Here is a 16,868-nt window from a genome sequence, read left to right as displayed (position 1 = left end):
TTACAGCTTTTTAATTTGACACCATTATTACAGAACCCAGCATGAGCAGGTACCAGAAGCAAAGGTATCAGTATTGGACCTGGAAAGAAAATGGATTGATCCCTAACTTGGACACCAAACATCCTTTCTATTCATAGGAGGGCTGAATCTGAACCAGACACAGGAAGATTGTTAATTAGACTGTGTCAGAGTGTGAGGTGATGCAGGCAAAGAGGAAGGCATCAAATCTGAATTTTGCATATGTGAGTACTGGTGTGATATGGTCAGAAAAGGTTTCACCTTTGTTGTGTCAGAGTTTAAAATATTGACAAATGATTAACAGCAAAAACGGAAAACACCGGGTCCAAATTCCAAGAGCGTCCGTGCAGAGTGTTTGAGTCTTTCAGCTCTCCTGTGAAGGACTTCATCAGCTTCTAAAGCTGAAGATGCCGTTCGGATGAAACTTTTGCAGAGGACATAAGAAGTCGCCCAGTTTGTCTTGAGTCAAGCATATTAGCCCATCATGACCTGCATGGACCTACATACATATATCTACAAGGAGAACCTCACACAGCTCTAACAGATCAATACAAACAATGAGCCGACAGCTCCGATGTTTCTTTTTTTCTCCCAGATTGTGCGTTCATACTCTCCGGGTGTGGTGCAGATAAAATAAAACTCCTGATTTCAGCTTGTAAGAGAACCAGGAAGTAAAAACAGACCTTAAACTCTTCACTGTGCATGGACAGTTTGGCCTCTGAGACTTCCTCCACTTGGCTAAATTAATGAATAACTTTCTCAAACAGAAACCGTCACTGTAGCTCTTCAGTTAAAATGTAAACCGTGCTGTTAATCAAGCTGCAAGTGAAACAGCAGAGTCCAAAGTTACAGCGGTGCCCCGGGGATATAAATTAATCTTAAATACTGTCCTTACTCCTTGCTTGGCATCAGCCCAAATTAGTCTGGATTAGGACTGCTGTCTCCATCCATCTTAAGATGGTGTGACAGAGACTTCGCCCTTTTAGGTTTTTCTTTTAGTGCTTTACTGGTATTCAGTTATTCAATTCCATATTTTTATTCATGGACTCTATCAGAGCAGCTTTGCATTATTCACTGTTCAAAATAATCCTTGTGTGTCTTGTACTCGGTCTAAGTGCAACCACTCAATTCATCTTCTGTCTGACAGAAGTTGTTCTAGTCCCTCCCCCTTTTGGGATAACTTTTTTCTGATTGGCGGTTCCATTTGTGCCTGAGATGACCATATTAGGGATATCCCCTCTCTATGACATCATATAGAACCAAAAGTAAAAAAAAAACAGTTATAAATTGAGTGTTTACAGCAGCCTGAGCTTTTCGCTCACTGGGATTGTTTTCATGTTAACCTTTATGTTTAATATGAGAGTTGACAAGTGGAATAAGATGCATATCTCCATAAAAGGCTGATAAAACCAAGCTTCTACTTGGCCTCCACCAACTTGGCTGAATGCTAGTTGACTGGTTTTGAGCATTTTAAATGGAGGCACCACGCTTTTATATCTACATACCTGCCAGTCCAGACAATAGTGTGGTTGAGCTGATGTATCAGTGTGTCCCGACATCGAGTTCTTCGCCTTTCTCAACAGAACTCCAACTGGAACTGATTTAAACACAGAATGACTACAAGCTGCAGCTTTTTAACCTCTAGTGTCGAATCACTGCAAAAAGTAAACGCAGCACGACACAGATTTCTGTGCCACGGGTCTGAGTCTGGACACTGGTGACATTAGTTTGACTCCACTGTGGCCTTTTCTGCTGCTACCAGGGTCACAGCTGCCACAGAGGACTTCACGTTCGTGTCCTCTGAAAGTTTCTGGCAAAGCGAAAATGATCCATCGAGGTTTTTAAAGATGGTGAAACATGATTAAACAAAAAGCATTTTAGTGTTTTCTGCTAGGATAATGCGCCTGGCTTTGAAGACGAGCTCCTTCTCACCAACTTTTAACCAACCTGCAGGCCCGAAACAGGAAGCCAACACTGAAGTGCAGTTTCTCTAATGACCACTAGAGGCTGCCTCCCAATCTTCAAAATGCTACCCCTCGGCCTTCTAGTAGTTGCACCTGTGGTATCAATTGAAAGTCCTTGGTAACCTTAACACTGCTGAAGTGCTAAAGTTCAAAGTAATCCTTATTTATCGTCACATTAAAGGCTTTAATGGACCTTCATGAACTGCTGTGAGAGTTTGTTGGAATGAACCTGCTGCACACATTTTCAAGAAAGCTAAGGGTCACATGTCAGATGATTTTCAGAAACATTTCGGAGCAATTGTGTTTGTTAGACTTGATTTTGATTAAACCAGCAGAAACTGCTGCAAATCCATTTAAACACGTTTTTATGTCGACACTGAAGATGTGTGAGGGAAGTCCTTCACAGGCAAACCTGTGTGTGGTCTCCGCTGATCCTGCAGATGGATCTAACATGCTTAAAGCACCTGCCGTGTCATTTGAAACTTTATGGCTCAGCGAAGTCGTCCCGTCTCTTGACCCTCTGCACTCTGTGGTCAGAGATGAAGGTTAGTGTCAGAGCCTGCCTGGAGTTGAACTGTTTTACCTTCGGCAGACAGGGTGGAGGTGACGGTGGTCCCGCGGCCCCACCGTGCATCAGGGTAGCATTTTAGATCAGAGAGCATGTTTCATGGTTTTAATTTTAACGGCAATAAGGTCTGCGCTCAGTGGCTGTGAGGCTGGTGGTGGCGTATAAGAAGAAGTCGCAGATTATTCCATTCCTGTCCTTTCTACTTCAGGTTCACCGGACGCTAAAACAAACCCGTGCAAAACAGCACTAGCGTAGCTTTTTAAGAGTCTGCTTCATAGACGTGGCCTTTTCAGTTCAGTTTTATTTACATAGCACCAAATCACAGCAGCAGTCACCTCACGGTGCTTTACACTGTAAGGTAAAGAACCTGCAATAATGCAGAGAAAACCCCAACAATAAAAAACATTGAGCAAGGCGACAGCGGGACAGAAAAACTCCCTTTTAACAGGATGCACCTCTGACTGAACCAGGCTCAGGGACACTAAACATATTCTCTCATATCTTCATTTTCTTTGGTAAAACGTTGGCTCTGCTGTGCAAAACTGGCCCTGCCTTCCTGGATTTGATTATTTCTCACTGAGAGGCGTTGCTATCAGATCCAACAACCTTGAGTTTCAGGGCAAACTGTTTAACATGTCAGCATTCGGGGGATATTCACCCTTTTTTGTGGGCTCTTTTAAACTGAAGGGTGAATCAGGAGGGCAGCGGTGTCTTGTTTTTGTCTGCTCTTGTAGTGGTTGAATGAGTTGCTGTGTTGTTATTGCATTACTGCAGATGTTACGGCCCTGTGGAGACTTAACACTGTACGTGTGATCTGTTTTTAATCCACAGTAGTAATGTGTTTTTCCCCCTCTCTCTCTCTTTATCTGCCTTGTAGCTACTCTCCTTTTTGCAGCTCTTTGGCAGATTGAGCTGAATCGAAGGGTTTTTGATTCAGCGTTGTGCCCTCATTACCATGCAGACCTATATTTTCAAAATACAATTCCCTAATTATCCGTGCTGTCGTAGTTCTGCATCAGGAGCAGGAGGGCTGCTCTGAAAAGGCTTTCATGTGCAGCGCAGTGAGGGTCCCGTTATTCTCAACTCCTTCATCAAAAAAGAAAGAAAGATTTGTGTGTGCTGGTTCAGATGAGAGCGTTTGTTCCTGGTTATTCAGGGGAAGAAAGAGCAGGAAGTCTTGCATTTTTGGGAGGATTGTTGAAGAACTGCAGCTGTTTGGTTTTTTTAAAGGACCACCTATGAAAGTACAAATGAACAAGGGCCCAGCCAGCGGTGCGTTACATGGATCGCACTAATAATTGATATTTAGGTTCAAACGGTTAACTCATTGGCCACGCTTCTTCTTCTGTAAATGCAACACCCTGAGAACTTTCTCATTTTCCTGACACGGGTGGATGCAAGGCTAGAAGATAAGCAGCCAACTGTCCTGCATGGTGGTGTGACCCTTTAAAGTTTACCCAGAATGCATTTTTTTGAGGTGAAAACAGATTGAATTGGGTGACAATGCTTGTTTCTATTCCTTTGCAGACATTAGGGGCCAGATTTACTAAACGGGGCAAAGTATCACCAAAAGCCCAAATAGTTGTGATTTTATGGGGGATTTAAAGAAATTGTGCCGTTGTCTAAATCCAGGTACTGTCAGTTCACTTCAATATCAACAAACAAGTATTTAAATCAGTCTGCACACTGGATTTAAATATTCTTCCCCTGATATTTCGCAGCTTGAGAAAGGAAGTCCCAGAAACACACATCCAACAGGGTCAGCTGCAGAAAGCTCTGAATTCTCAGCTCTTACAGTCTTGTAGCTGCGCTTTGTAAATACAAACTTCTGCTTTTTGTCCTGGCACAGTACGCTAGGAAATCCTAAACTGCGTTGCATAGCACTAAATTTTGAAAGACCAAACCAACAGTGTGCTCCTCTGGTATTCACAGGAGAAAGCCCTGCAGGTTTTCCTGTTGCTTTTCATACTTGCTGTTGAATTTACAGACAGGGCGTCACCACATATCCTTACAGTCAAATATTCAAAAACAAAGGGGAGATAAAGACATAAATGGAGGCAACTGTCAGACAGCAGCAGAGAGACCGTGTGGTCCCATGGGCTGAATCCAGTTTAAATTGGCTGCTTTCCTCGCTCAGGATTAGACCTGGGCTTAATACCTTTACACTAAAAGGCCTTTCCGTTCTCTCCGAGGGCAATCTGCTGCAGGAACACACCCGGCTTTTAATCCACAGCAACAACAACAAGTGCGTGGCCGAAGCTGGCGGAGGCGAGTCGCACCACGACGAGCTCACTTGTTCCATCTCAGCGCCTCAAAGTCTAGTTTAAAAAATAACAGAAATCTGGGAAATTATTAGACAGAGTAAATCGGTTCTTATGCAAACGAGGAAGCGGTTTCTGTTTCTGGCAGCCATCTTTGTTTTGGTCAAGGAAGGTGCAGCTTATGGGGAGCTTTCAAGTTCTTTAACAACAACCGGATACGGGAGACTGGTGCCAATTGGATAACTTCATTGACACAGATTGAATCAAGAACGGGTCTAAAAGCAGATTATTTCTTCTTCTGTGGTTCTTTAATGTGAAGGTGCTGTTTTCCTTGCTGGTAACCGGAGGATCTTTGGATTTTGGTTGGATAAAATGGAGAATCTGAAGACTCCAGTTTGTTTTTATTTGATTTTATGATTGTGTCATGCAAAAACACCACCATGTCCAACTGTAAAAACAACCCCAAGACACAATCAGGAAGAAACTGCAGCCATGCTGTGAATATTACAGAGTACTCACACAACCTGCATGTTTGTAAATCTGATGATTTTATGGGTAAGAGGAAGGATTCCTGTCACAGACCATTATCTTATTAACAACTTGCCATAACGTCATGTTCATTAGAGGTGGGAATCACCATACATCCCACGATACGTTATTATCACAATACTTAACGCACGATACGATATTATTGCAATTTTTAAAGATATTTTTTGATATTCAGATTCTGTACATAAAGGTAAACTTTATCAATATTCATTTTCTCTAATATCAAAGTCTCACACTCAGTCTTTCTCTCATTTCAGTTTTATTGTTGACAAACTGAACGGTTTGTATTACAGTCTAGTCCAACTTAACTGAATCAACCATCTGGTACAATTATAGCTATTCTGAACTATGCAGTTTATGAAAACTATGCAGCCCCTTCAGCAACTGAAGAATTTGAAAGTAAATTAAAACCAAATAGAATTTTACATTAAATAAAAAAGTTTTAAACTTAATTAAAATAAAACATGTCTTAAATTAAAATAAGTAAACTGTCATGTTTATTGCTGCCAAAAAAAAGTTAAACACATTTGGACAGTGAAGGAATGTCAGGATTCTTGCTCAGAAAAAGGATCAACATGCTCTGAAGTCAGAGCACAAAAACCTTTTTTGTAACAAAATATCGATTTCTGCTGTTTCTGTATCGATACATTATTAGCAAACAAAATATCACGATGCTACACAGTATCGATTTTTTCCCCCACCCCTAATGTTCATGGCTGAAGTTTTACTTGATCCCAGTATGTTTGTTATGTTGTTAACAAATATTTCAACAAGTTCTCTTAAAACAAGTCAATCACTTTATCCTAATTATGTTTCATTTTAAATTATTAACACACTGTAGCAGTAATGTTGCTGCGATTCACGCTCAGCTCCCAAACCTCCAAAAAAATAAAGACTTGCTGTTTTTAAATGTTCACATTCATACAGTCGTGGGCAGCAGCCTACAGTTAATTGCATTATTGGCTAGTGACGTGAACTAGCCTTCGAAACGTTTCAGAATCGGTACGAAGCAAGCGAGCTATGCTGAGCTTAAGTCTGAGTACCGGAGGAGGCTGTGCAGTAAAGCTGCAGCAGTGCAAACTGGAATATGACTGAATTTTTATGTTTTCATTTGATGACTCAGAAAATGTATATTTACACTTTTCTGTTTGGTCCTAATTGGCTGTTAAGCCTGTTTGAACATGGGTTGGAAAATGTGTTTGTCTCTTTCTTGTCCGTTTATCGCTGAGAATTTTGAATCTGCATTTCACGTTGATCTCGATCTCCACGTCTCCATCTTCAGGCTCTCGTCCGAATCGCAGCAACTGAGCTGGTTTTTTGCTGTTATAATTTTAGTGGTTGTGAGGTCTGTGAAGCGGGCGGCAGGTGAGCAAAATGATGTCATGTCCTGCTATTATGTGAGCGTGCTCAGAGCCTGAGGCCCGGGTTAGCAAAGGAAGCCGATGCTCATGTTTGGGGTCATCTCTATAAACAATAAACAATAATAAACAAATTGTTTCAAATGTATTAAATTGACCAGTAATGCTAATCCAACCAAAGCACCTTCAGACAGCAGAGGCAGGGTTCACACCTCTGAGGAGCCTCCTTACCTGTTCCTTAAACCCTCCAACTGTAAAATCAGCTCCTGGCTTTACAATCAATCAAAATGTGCTGCTTTGTGCTTTGCTTTGATCTGATTGGCTCACAGTCTGACAGTATGGTGGCCAGCAAGGACAAACTTTACAACCGGCAAGGAACAAAGAAGTAATCAAGTAATCAGAGCAGGTTCTGTGTTTCTGATTGAATTGGTGTGGGATCTTTAGGCTCTGATTAATCCACCAAATGCTCTGATGTTACCTGCCGGCACACGAAACGAGGCAAAATGAACTCCTGAGGTAAAGTTTGTTCTTGTTCAAATAATCCATTCGGGATTTTGGTTTCAGTTTCTCCGGTCCTGTTGAAATATGGCTCAAGTGTTTAGGTGCAACAGTAAGCTGCGTATTTGTGAAGCGTGATCCGTTTGCTGCTCTGAAGCCAGAAATGAAACGACCACATGTGTGCCGGACAGGGTTTTAATAGTTTTGCAATTTTCATTAGTTTTTATTTTTATTTAGTTTTGACTTCAGATTTTCAATTTTATATCAGTTTTAATTAGTTTTTACCAATTGTTTGCTAGTTTAGTTTAGTTTTATTTTTTTGAAAATCCTTAGTTTCAGTTTAGTTTTGATTAGTTTCAGTTATAGTTTTAGTTGTGTTTGCAATAATTAAGTGTAACAAAATCCCAGTTTCATCATATCAGTCATTCTGCTCATCCTTGGGTATGTTGCTATTCCAGCTACCATACTGCACCCTGGACAGGTCGCCTGTCTGTCGCAGGGCTAACACGCAGAGACAGACAACTCACATTCCCACCTATGGGTTCTTTAAATAAATAAATAAAGGCAGATGAACAACCATTGATACCAGGCAACTATAAAACGTATATCTTGGCCCCAATGAGACTATTAACTCTCGCAGCACCGGGTGTTCGTAATTTTGGTTCAAGTGAATTGATAAACTTTTTGAAGGTAATTGACTCACACAGTTGTGTAGATATCCCCGTCCTGTTGTCTCGGGATGCATCACGCTGCCTTGCCTGGGGTTAGCTTCTGTTTTCTGGGGATGAGGGTTGAGTGTGCTCCCTTACCTTCTCAAGCTAAGCTAGGTTAGCCTTCTTGTGTGAGCTTTTCAAGTGCACTTTAAGGTTTGTGGGATTTTTTTCCCTTTAGAAATGTCCCTCATAATTTGTCTCTTTCCACTACAAGACACTTGCTTTATCCAAACACAGTCATATTCAAAGTAATCCCAAATTGGACTCTGGCGCTTTCTTCCGACTTTTCCTGACATGATTCTGCGCGTGGACGGAGCAGCAACACAGACGACTCGACTAACATGCTGCCACCTGCTGGCATAATGAGACACAGCAAGAAAAAAATCTGGAAACTAAACTTCATTTTCACCCTTGACTCTTGTATGACACGCACACATCAATGAAAACTAAACACATTTTTGCTATAAATTCAGTTAATTTTAGTTAGTTTTGTGAACACTCATTATAGTTTTAGTTAGTTTTCCTTTTTTTGTTTTTATTTTTATTTCCGTTAACGAAAATGTTTTTTCACTTCTAGTTTTCGTTATTTCGTTAGTTTTCGTTAACGATAATAACCTTGGTGCCGGAGCCGGTTTTATACACACTGAAGACAGCTGCTGGTTTAAGCCCAGGTAGCTTCGCTCTGTGGGAGCTTTCTGTCGTTGTGGACTACTTCTATATTTTCTCTCTTGTTTAACAAGTGGACAAAACAACACTTTTATTCTGTTTAATATAATAACAATGAAAAACAGTTTTCAGTTCTTGATCTGTGGTGAAAACACAGAACAGTTTCTTTCTTCCACGTGATCCCAGCATCCTCCTCCGTCACACCAACCCTCAGCACGTCCTCCATCACTACATCCATCAGTCTTCTCTGAGGTCTTCCTCTTCCCTCCTGCCTGGCTGGAGTCCAGTATATCCTCTCTTCCTCCTCCACACATATCCAAACCATCTCAGCCTCTCCGACTTTGAGCCGTCCCCGTGATGGACTCATTTCTGATCCCGTCCATCGTGGTCATTCCTAATAAAAATCTGGACTTCTTCAGCGCTGCCTCTTGTCTTTCCGTCAGCGCCGCCATCTCCAAACCTTCCCTTTCCTTTTCTTGCTGCCAGTCACAAATCACCCGCTCCACCCTGCCTGCATGCTCTTCTTATCTGAATTTAAAAATTCAGATTTCCATTATTTAATATTTTATCTATAATGGAAACAGAGGAACCTGTTTTTTTATTTAATGGAATACTAATACCATTAAGTCCCACCTTATCCTTGGGTTTTTAATAGAGATGGCACGATACCACTTTTTTATGTCCGATACCGATACCGATATCATAAATTTGGATATCTGCCGATACCGATATGAATCCGATATAGTGTGTTTTTTAATCAGTAAAACTGTTTTTTTAATATCGTGCTGCTTTTTGTATAAGTTCATACTCAAGTTAAAAAACAACAACAACACTAAAGCTATTCTGCTATACCTGTATGTAAAAAAAAAAAAAAAGAAAAAACACACTGCACCCAAAATATTTCATAGATCAGCAACACTGATCAATCTAATAAAGTTAAACCTGCACCATCCTTCCTATTCTGGTATTTTAAAGAGTACTTAGCAGAAATATTAAGCAACCTAACTAATAGGGTTGCAAACTCCCAGCAAAAGAAAATAGGGAACCATCCTCTTCCTCATGATGCTTAATCAATGTAATCAACTTTAATTTGATGCAGGGTGAAAAAAATTCACAGAAATAAATTATTTTTCAAGAATAATTAAATAGATTCAACATCTTTCTTCTACAGAATTGCAGACTGCACAGATGGTACCTTCCCAAAGGAAAAAGTACTACTACTAAAAAGTACTAGGGTATATTAGACTTAACAGTTACTATATACAGTAATGGACTTCTATACATTTTACATCAGATTAAAACTTTGGGTGTAAGATTCAGATAATTATTAAATAATTAAAAGCTAGATATTTTAAATGAGAATAAGAAAGAAAAGTATGTCTTTGTGCCCCCTTTTGCCTGTTCATGCCCTATCGGCCCCCCTGGCTAAACTTTGCTAGATCCGCCCCTGCACAGTTACCAGCCGTCAGCTGCGTAGAAAAAGATCCTGGTCTAGAAAGTAATATTAAATAAATTCTAACAACAGCTTATCAAGCTTAAACGTGCTGCTGTTGTTCAGCCGCTGGTTTCCTCTTTCTGGTGAGAAGTGGGCCAAAAACAAACAAGAGAGACGGACTCGCGACAGAAAAGCCGATCAGCTGATCATTAAGCAGTTTCACGATTGAAGTAGCAGCAGGAGAGAGAGAGAGAGAGAGGCAGTTGCTCTATATATCGGTTGTCAAGCTTAACGCGGGAATGCTTTACAAACATTCAGAGATGAACTTACACACTTGCTTTACTTCTCTCTGAGATAACTTCCTCGGTGATTAAATGTTTGCTAGCAGGCTACAAATACACACAGCCGCTCTATCACGTGACCACACTGCTCCGGCTCGCCATGTCGCCAAGTTTTGTGAGGTGCTTTTTTGATATTTAATGGATCGGATTACATTTTCTATTTCTCTCCGATATCCGATCCAGTAATTTAGGTCAGTATCGGACCGATACCGATACGTAATATCGGATCGGTCCATCTCTAGTTTTTAATGGTATGCGTGGAGTGAAAATACAAACCTATACGTGCCTGTGATGATACGAGGTTTTTGCATGAGGGACAAATCCACAGCCTTTAATTTTGACTTTACATGTTGCCTCTGTAATCTGTCATCCTCAGGCTGTTGATTCAGCAGGCGCCGGAAATTTGTTGTCAAATGAGGTTGAATTGGTTTTGTCTGTATTAAAGACAATTTTCTGTTATCAAGGTTACTTCCTGATTTTTGCCACTTTCAATGCATCGCGCTGTGTAAAGGCCTGATCGTCTCTCTGTTGTCGTCTTCCAGCTGTTTGTCTGAAGGCAGCTCAGTTAAATTGTGAATGCTTTTGCTCGGCCTCCGTCTCAGAGGTCACAGGTTCAATTCCCTCGGCAGCTAGTGTGTCCTGGAGGAAGATTTCGTCTCTTTATCGCTGTACTTCTGTCAGCTCTGTAAAGTGGACCTTTTCCTGCAGGCCTGGTTTCATTTAATGGTTTTTATTACAAAGCGCTGCAAACTGCTGGAGTTCAGGGCTCGATATTTCATGAGTGTAACCTCACATCACCTGGAATGTCACCTTCACCGGTAATGAAGCTTATCGCTGTTGCGTGACTTAACCTGTGAATGTCTGTTTGCTTTGTTATCTGTTACACTGTTGCACATCTGGTTCCTCACAAAGTTTCAAGAAATCAAACAGAGGTTTTTTTCCTGACCCTGCAACCTGATAACTTAGACAGTGGATTTTACTAATACGGTCATCTGAGACCCAGAAGCCCCGCCCACCTGTTTTTCAGACTGGGCAGCCAATCAGAAGAAAGCTAGCTTTCCTTAAGGGCATGTTTGATAAGAAGCCTCTGCTTTTTTATCAGAAAGTTTATTTTTTCTACCCCAACACATCCGCTGGACAGTAACGAGTCTGCACGTGATTCTGAAATGTTTTCCAGTGACGTCGCTCTGCTGGTGTCAAACTGAGTAAGCAGAGGTTTTTACTTCTAAGTGTGTGATAACTGTTGAAGAGCCGCGTGCTAACGTCGCGCTGTCAGACTGGGCTTTTGTCACTTTGGACTGAATAGTGTGGCGTTTGTGAGCAGCAGGAATTGTGGCCTTCAGCTGTTGGAGATGTTTGTGTTTGTGTGTCGCACATTTTGCTTCACATGCAGCTCAAACCAAATGACGGTATTTTAATTTGCTGTAAAACCAGAAATAAAATGAGGTCAGGGGTAAAATCTACTCAATTAGTAACAGAATTATGTAAATTAGCAGTGTGATGGGTAAAATGGTGGCGCGTCTTATTTTTGCTGCTGTTGTGCTTCCCTTTAACAATAACTAACCTCCTCAAAAGCTTCCAGGTGATTCCTCTGTAAAGCGGCGACTGCTGAGTCAGCAGTCAGGCACCTGTGTTTCCATGTTATCTGTGACTTACTAAATAGATTACCCACAAATCCTCTCTGATCAGACGTCGAGCTGTGGACCATCTTTGTCACCGATAACTAAACAATAACCCGACAAATAAGAGAGCGAGCGACGAGCACCTGTATGAATATATTTAAAAGTCAAAGTTAAGTTGTAAAGTCTTCAATGATCAGCGTGTTATTTGTTGAGATTATACTTTAGAGATTGTCCAACATAATGTCCCAGGGACAGAAAATGAATAAATAAAACATTATTTTATGTTAGGGCTGCAGCCTTCGACTATTACAGTAATTCAGTATTATTTATTCTATCGATGAGCCTTTTAACATCAATTAAATAGTTTAACTGCACATAATAGCTGTTAAAAGCAACTAAAACTGTTGTTGTTACTTAATATTTTTGAAAGAGAACATTTTCATAAATGCAAAAATAATGACAAATAGGGGTGGGGGGAAAAAATCGATACTATGTAGTATCGTGATATTTTGTTTGCTAATAATGTATCGATACAGGGACAGCAGAAATCTATATTTTGTTACAAAAAAGGTTTTTGTGCTCTGACTTCAGAGCATGTTGATCCTTTTTCTGAGCAAGAATCCTGACATTCCTTCACTGTCCAAATGTGTTTAACTTTTTTTTGGCAGCAATAAACATGACAGTTTACTTATTTTAATTTAAGACATGTTTTATTTTAATTAAGTTGAAAACTTTTTTATTTAATGTGAAATTATATTTTGTTTTAATTTACTTTCAAATTCTTCAGTTGCTGAAGGGGCTGCATAGTTTTCATAAACTGCATAGTTCAGAATAGCTATAATTGTACCAGATGGTTGATTCAGTTAAGTTGGACTAGACTGTGATACAAACCGTTCAGTTTGTCAACAATAAAACTGAAATGAGAGAAAGACTGAGTGTGAGACTTTGTTATTAGATGAAAATGAATATTGATAAAGTTTATGTACAGAATCTGAATATCGCAAAATATTTTAAAAAATTGCAATAATATCGTATCGTGTGTTAAGTATTGTGATAATATCGTATCGTGGGATGTATGGTGATTCCCACCTCTAATGACAAATGCAGTAAAATGAAATGGCCATTACTTTAGAGCTTTCTTACTAATGCAGGAAAGCGTTCCAGGCGTTCGACTGTTTTCCTGGTAGGAGGCTGTTGTACCTCATGAATGGGCTAGATTGCTGTGTGCTTTTATGTGTGTGTGTGTGTGTGTGTGTGTGTGTGTATATATCATGAATATTTTATATTAATCTAAAAATTGCAAATAATGTTACTAAAGCCTTGAAATGAATCCAGTGCCCCCCTTCAGATGCTCCCCTGATTATTGGAGGTATGACAGCGATGGAAAGTGGGACGGCTGCTGGCAGCCTGATTTAAACACGTAACAGTTCATCTACATACATGCACTTATATTCTACTGTAGAGTTTTCACTGTGTAAAACAAACAGTGACGTGTACACAGACTCAGCCTCGACATTAAACTAGTTACAAGCTGACAACGGAGTCGTTTGCATCAAGTTTTTAAAAAGAAATTTTTAAATAGCTGAGTAATTCAAGTCACGCGACGAGTCATTGGAGCCTTTTTTATATGCTCAGCTTTATGTATAACATTACAACGTACTGTTTAATCTGTGACACAGCTTTATAATAAATGTGAAGGCTACACCGCGCCCTCTTTAGGTTCCCTGCATGCTGCTGTCTTCTAGAAAAAGAGAGGAGGGACATCTGTATTCTTACGTTTACAAAAATTAAGATCAACTTAAACTAAACCAGCAGTTTATCTGAATAAGCAGAAGTTTAGTTTCAGGTTTTACTTCAGCTTTGCCGTCTCTATAAAAGAGAGCAGTGCTGAATGTGAAGCGGCTCCACCAGAAGCTTCATCTCCACTGCTGTTATCAGCCTTTCTGTTGAGCAAAACAAAGCTTGAATCTTAGGATATGTCCTGGTCACACATGTGCCCCTCAATACATGTAACGGTCCATCTGGTTCAAATGTGAGCGACACGCTGTACGGCCCTGAATCATCAGCGTCGGCTTCCTGCTGTGTTTTCTGCTTCACTAAGAACAGTCTCTTTATTTCATTAACCTCAGGCATTCCCTTTAATGTGACAGCAGGAAAAATCGACTTGTTAACAATGAAACTCTATTTAAACTTAAACTTAACGTTGAATTTAAATTTTATATAGCGCCAAATTAGAACAACAGTCACCTTATATTGTAGTGAAAGGTACAGACTTGGTTATGCAGACAAATCAAATCATAATCAGCAATCAAACGACTAAACATTTGGCGACAGTGGGAAGGAAAAAAACTCCCTTTTAACAGGAAGCAACCTTTGGCAGAACCAGGCACAGTGGGCGGAGCCATCTCCTGCAACAGGGTGGGTGTGGACTGAGATTGCTATGCCTACTTAGGTGTTGCAGGTTGGAAAATGTCTTGAAAGTAAAAGCTGGTTTAGTCTTTGTGGGCAGTATTTGTGTTGTTGATCACGTTCATACAGATCAGAACAGAATCGGAGTGAATGGCACTCGTATCCACGAGCGCTTCAGTTCCTCAGCAGGTTTATATGTGGAGCTTGACAGTGAGTGTGAAACCTGTGAAGGGTTAGATGAGGAAGCTGAGTGGTGTATTTGTGTGTGGATGCAGCAGAGTGTTTTAATGTGTTGGTATCAGGAAGGTGTGAAGAGGAGGGCTATTATCGCAGTGTGAAGTGGAAAACTGTGATTGGCCATTCTGACGCTTCCCCATTGACCCCCATTATAGCTGCATTAACGGGCGTCCTGCAGGATTAGATTGCCATCACAGAGAGTGAAAACGCGTGCAGCTGGAAATGCACCCGAGAAGGCCCTCGCATGATGACAAAGTTATCTGCGCCAGCGAGGGTTTACCTCCAGAACTTTCAAACTTTCTAATATGAACAGAGTAAATCTCTGCAGACAGGTGAGAAGGGAGACGATGGTGTTCACTGTAGGGCTGCCACAAACGATTATTTTGATGGTCGACTAGTCACCGATTATTTTTGCGATTAGTCGACTAATCAGATCATCATCCATTCAACGTAAAACGTACAGATTATTGCACCAGCATCTGTTTTTCCATTGCAGGCTGCTTTGTTTTGGCTGTTTTCACTTTAATATTGATCATTATTAATCATTTAATCTTACAAAATCTACCAAAGAATCAGACCTGTGGGATTTTAGGGATGTTCTTTGGATCGAATCAAATCCACTGGACTCCTCTTTAAACAAAGAGTAGTAGTGTCAGCCACTGGTTTTGTGTTCTAGCCTACCGGGTTATTTATGTGTTTTGTGACATGACATTAGGGCTGCCACAGACGATTATTTTGATAGTCGACTAATCACATCATCATCCATTGGACGTAAAACGTACAGCTTATTGCACCAGCAGCATCTGCTCTTATATAACTATCATTAGCTTACAGCTTTAAGTGTTTAAGGTATGTGCTAACTAAAAATAAAGACAAGATGATAGTTTATTAAGTTTTAATGAAATTTGCAGATTGTTTCGGTGAAGTTTAATAAACTCCTTGCTATCTAAAATATAACAGGACACCGGAGTAAATTCTCCAGCATCTCACACTTCTGATAATCAGTTGTCTGCTTGACGTTTATTCAGCTGTGTAAAAACTATAACTTTAATCTCAGCCAAATCAATTTAATCACGAACAAATAAAACACTAAAAAAAAGCCAAACAATAACATTTTTAAGTTATCTAAGTGACTTATATATGTTTAACCTGAGTAGCGAAAGACCGCAGTGAGCCTAGCCCCCGGCTAGCTATCGAGCTAGCGGGTAACAGACGTCTCCGAAAACGTCGGAGCGCTTTTGAAAGTATGTGGTGTCTTGATAAACTGAGCAGATATTTGAGGTTTACACAGCTACATTCTCGCCTGAAAATATGTTAAACGTTTATTTTGTGACCCAGAAAGAATAATAAGAGTTATTAATAAAACTAACTAGCTGCCACCATTGTTGGAAACTGAGCTGGGCTGTGCTATGAATTCTGGGACGCTGCTTCTTCTTCTTCTTCGGGGATTAACGGCAGCTGGCATCCTTGTACATGCAGTGCTGCCATCTTCTGTTTCAGTCCGTTATTACACTCTTAAATCCTACTACTTATTCCTGCGTCTTTTGGGATCTTACAAAGCTTCAAACGACGCGTCGACTATTAAATCAGTCGTCGACGATTTTGATAGTCGACGTAATCGTAGCAGCCCTAATTCACTGGTACATAAATACTGGTATATAAATATTAGATTTCTGCTTCAGTTGGCGTAGATGATGGATTAAATGTTCCCTTTCTGTCAGGTAATCTACAAAATGTACATACTGAACATGGACAGAGCCACTGATTAGTAAAGTCCAACCTCTGACTCCTTAACTGAGCATTTTCACACCCGCCATGTTTGTTTTGTGGTAATCTAAACCAAAATGTGTAAAATGAGGATCATGTTGTTTTAAATAAGACTTGAAACCATAAACCAGGCTTTACATAAACCTCTGGATTATTCATTGATTGGTTAGCGTGAGCGTCTTACTGCTCTCAGTTCGAGTCACATGGTTTTCTCCTTTCCTGCTCTCGGTCTCACTGCGAGCACACCTCCGTGCACACGGAGTGGAGCAGATTTTAATCACAGTGAAGATGCAAGAAGAAAAGCTGTTAGCATGTTAGTGTGAAATGCTTCCTAACTGCTGATGCTTTGCTGTTAGCTTCCGTCATGCAGTGTTAGCTCTCCTCTCACCCACAGCATAATCACATAAAGCTCCAGAGGCAAAATTGATTCATCTTTTGTGTGGAAACGTGTTTAAATGTTGC

General features: G+C 40.4%; 1 protein-coding gene across 4 annotated transcripts in view; it reads left to right on the top strand.

Moving 5' to 3' along the window:
• Window positions 1-16,868, top strand: part of LOC146503274 (uncharacterized) — a 50,658-nt gene that overhangs the window by 12,359 nt on the left and 21,431 nt on the right. The window contains exon 1 of one of the 4 annotated variants that reach the window (XM_085130616.1): window positions 5,843-7,234. The exons of 2 other annotated variants lie outside the window; for them this stretch is intronic. The gene's annotated coding sequence lies outside the window, so the exon portion shown is untranslated. Of the gene's footprint in view, window positions 1-5,842; window positions 7,235-10,608; window positions 11,577-16,868 lie in introns of those variants that run through there. One more of the 4 variants, XM_085130617.1, reaches the window with a different exon arrangement.

The sequence above is a fragment of the Neolamprologus multifasciatus genome, chromosome 14 (genome assembly GCF_963576455.1).
Source record: "Neolamprologus multifasciatus chromosome 14, fNeoMul1.2, whole genome shotgun sequence".
Classification (NCBI taxonomy): Eukaryota; Metazoa; Chordata; class Actinopteri; order Cichliformes; family Cichlidae; genus Neolamprologus; species Neolamprologus multifasciatus.
Note: the sequence above shows the minus strand (reverse complement) of the source record. Positions and strands in the feature narration are given on the sequence as shown.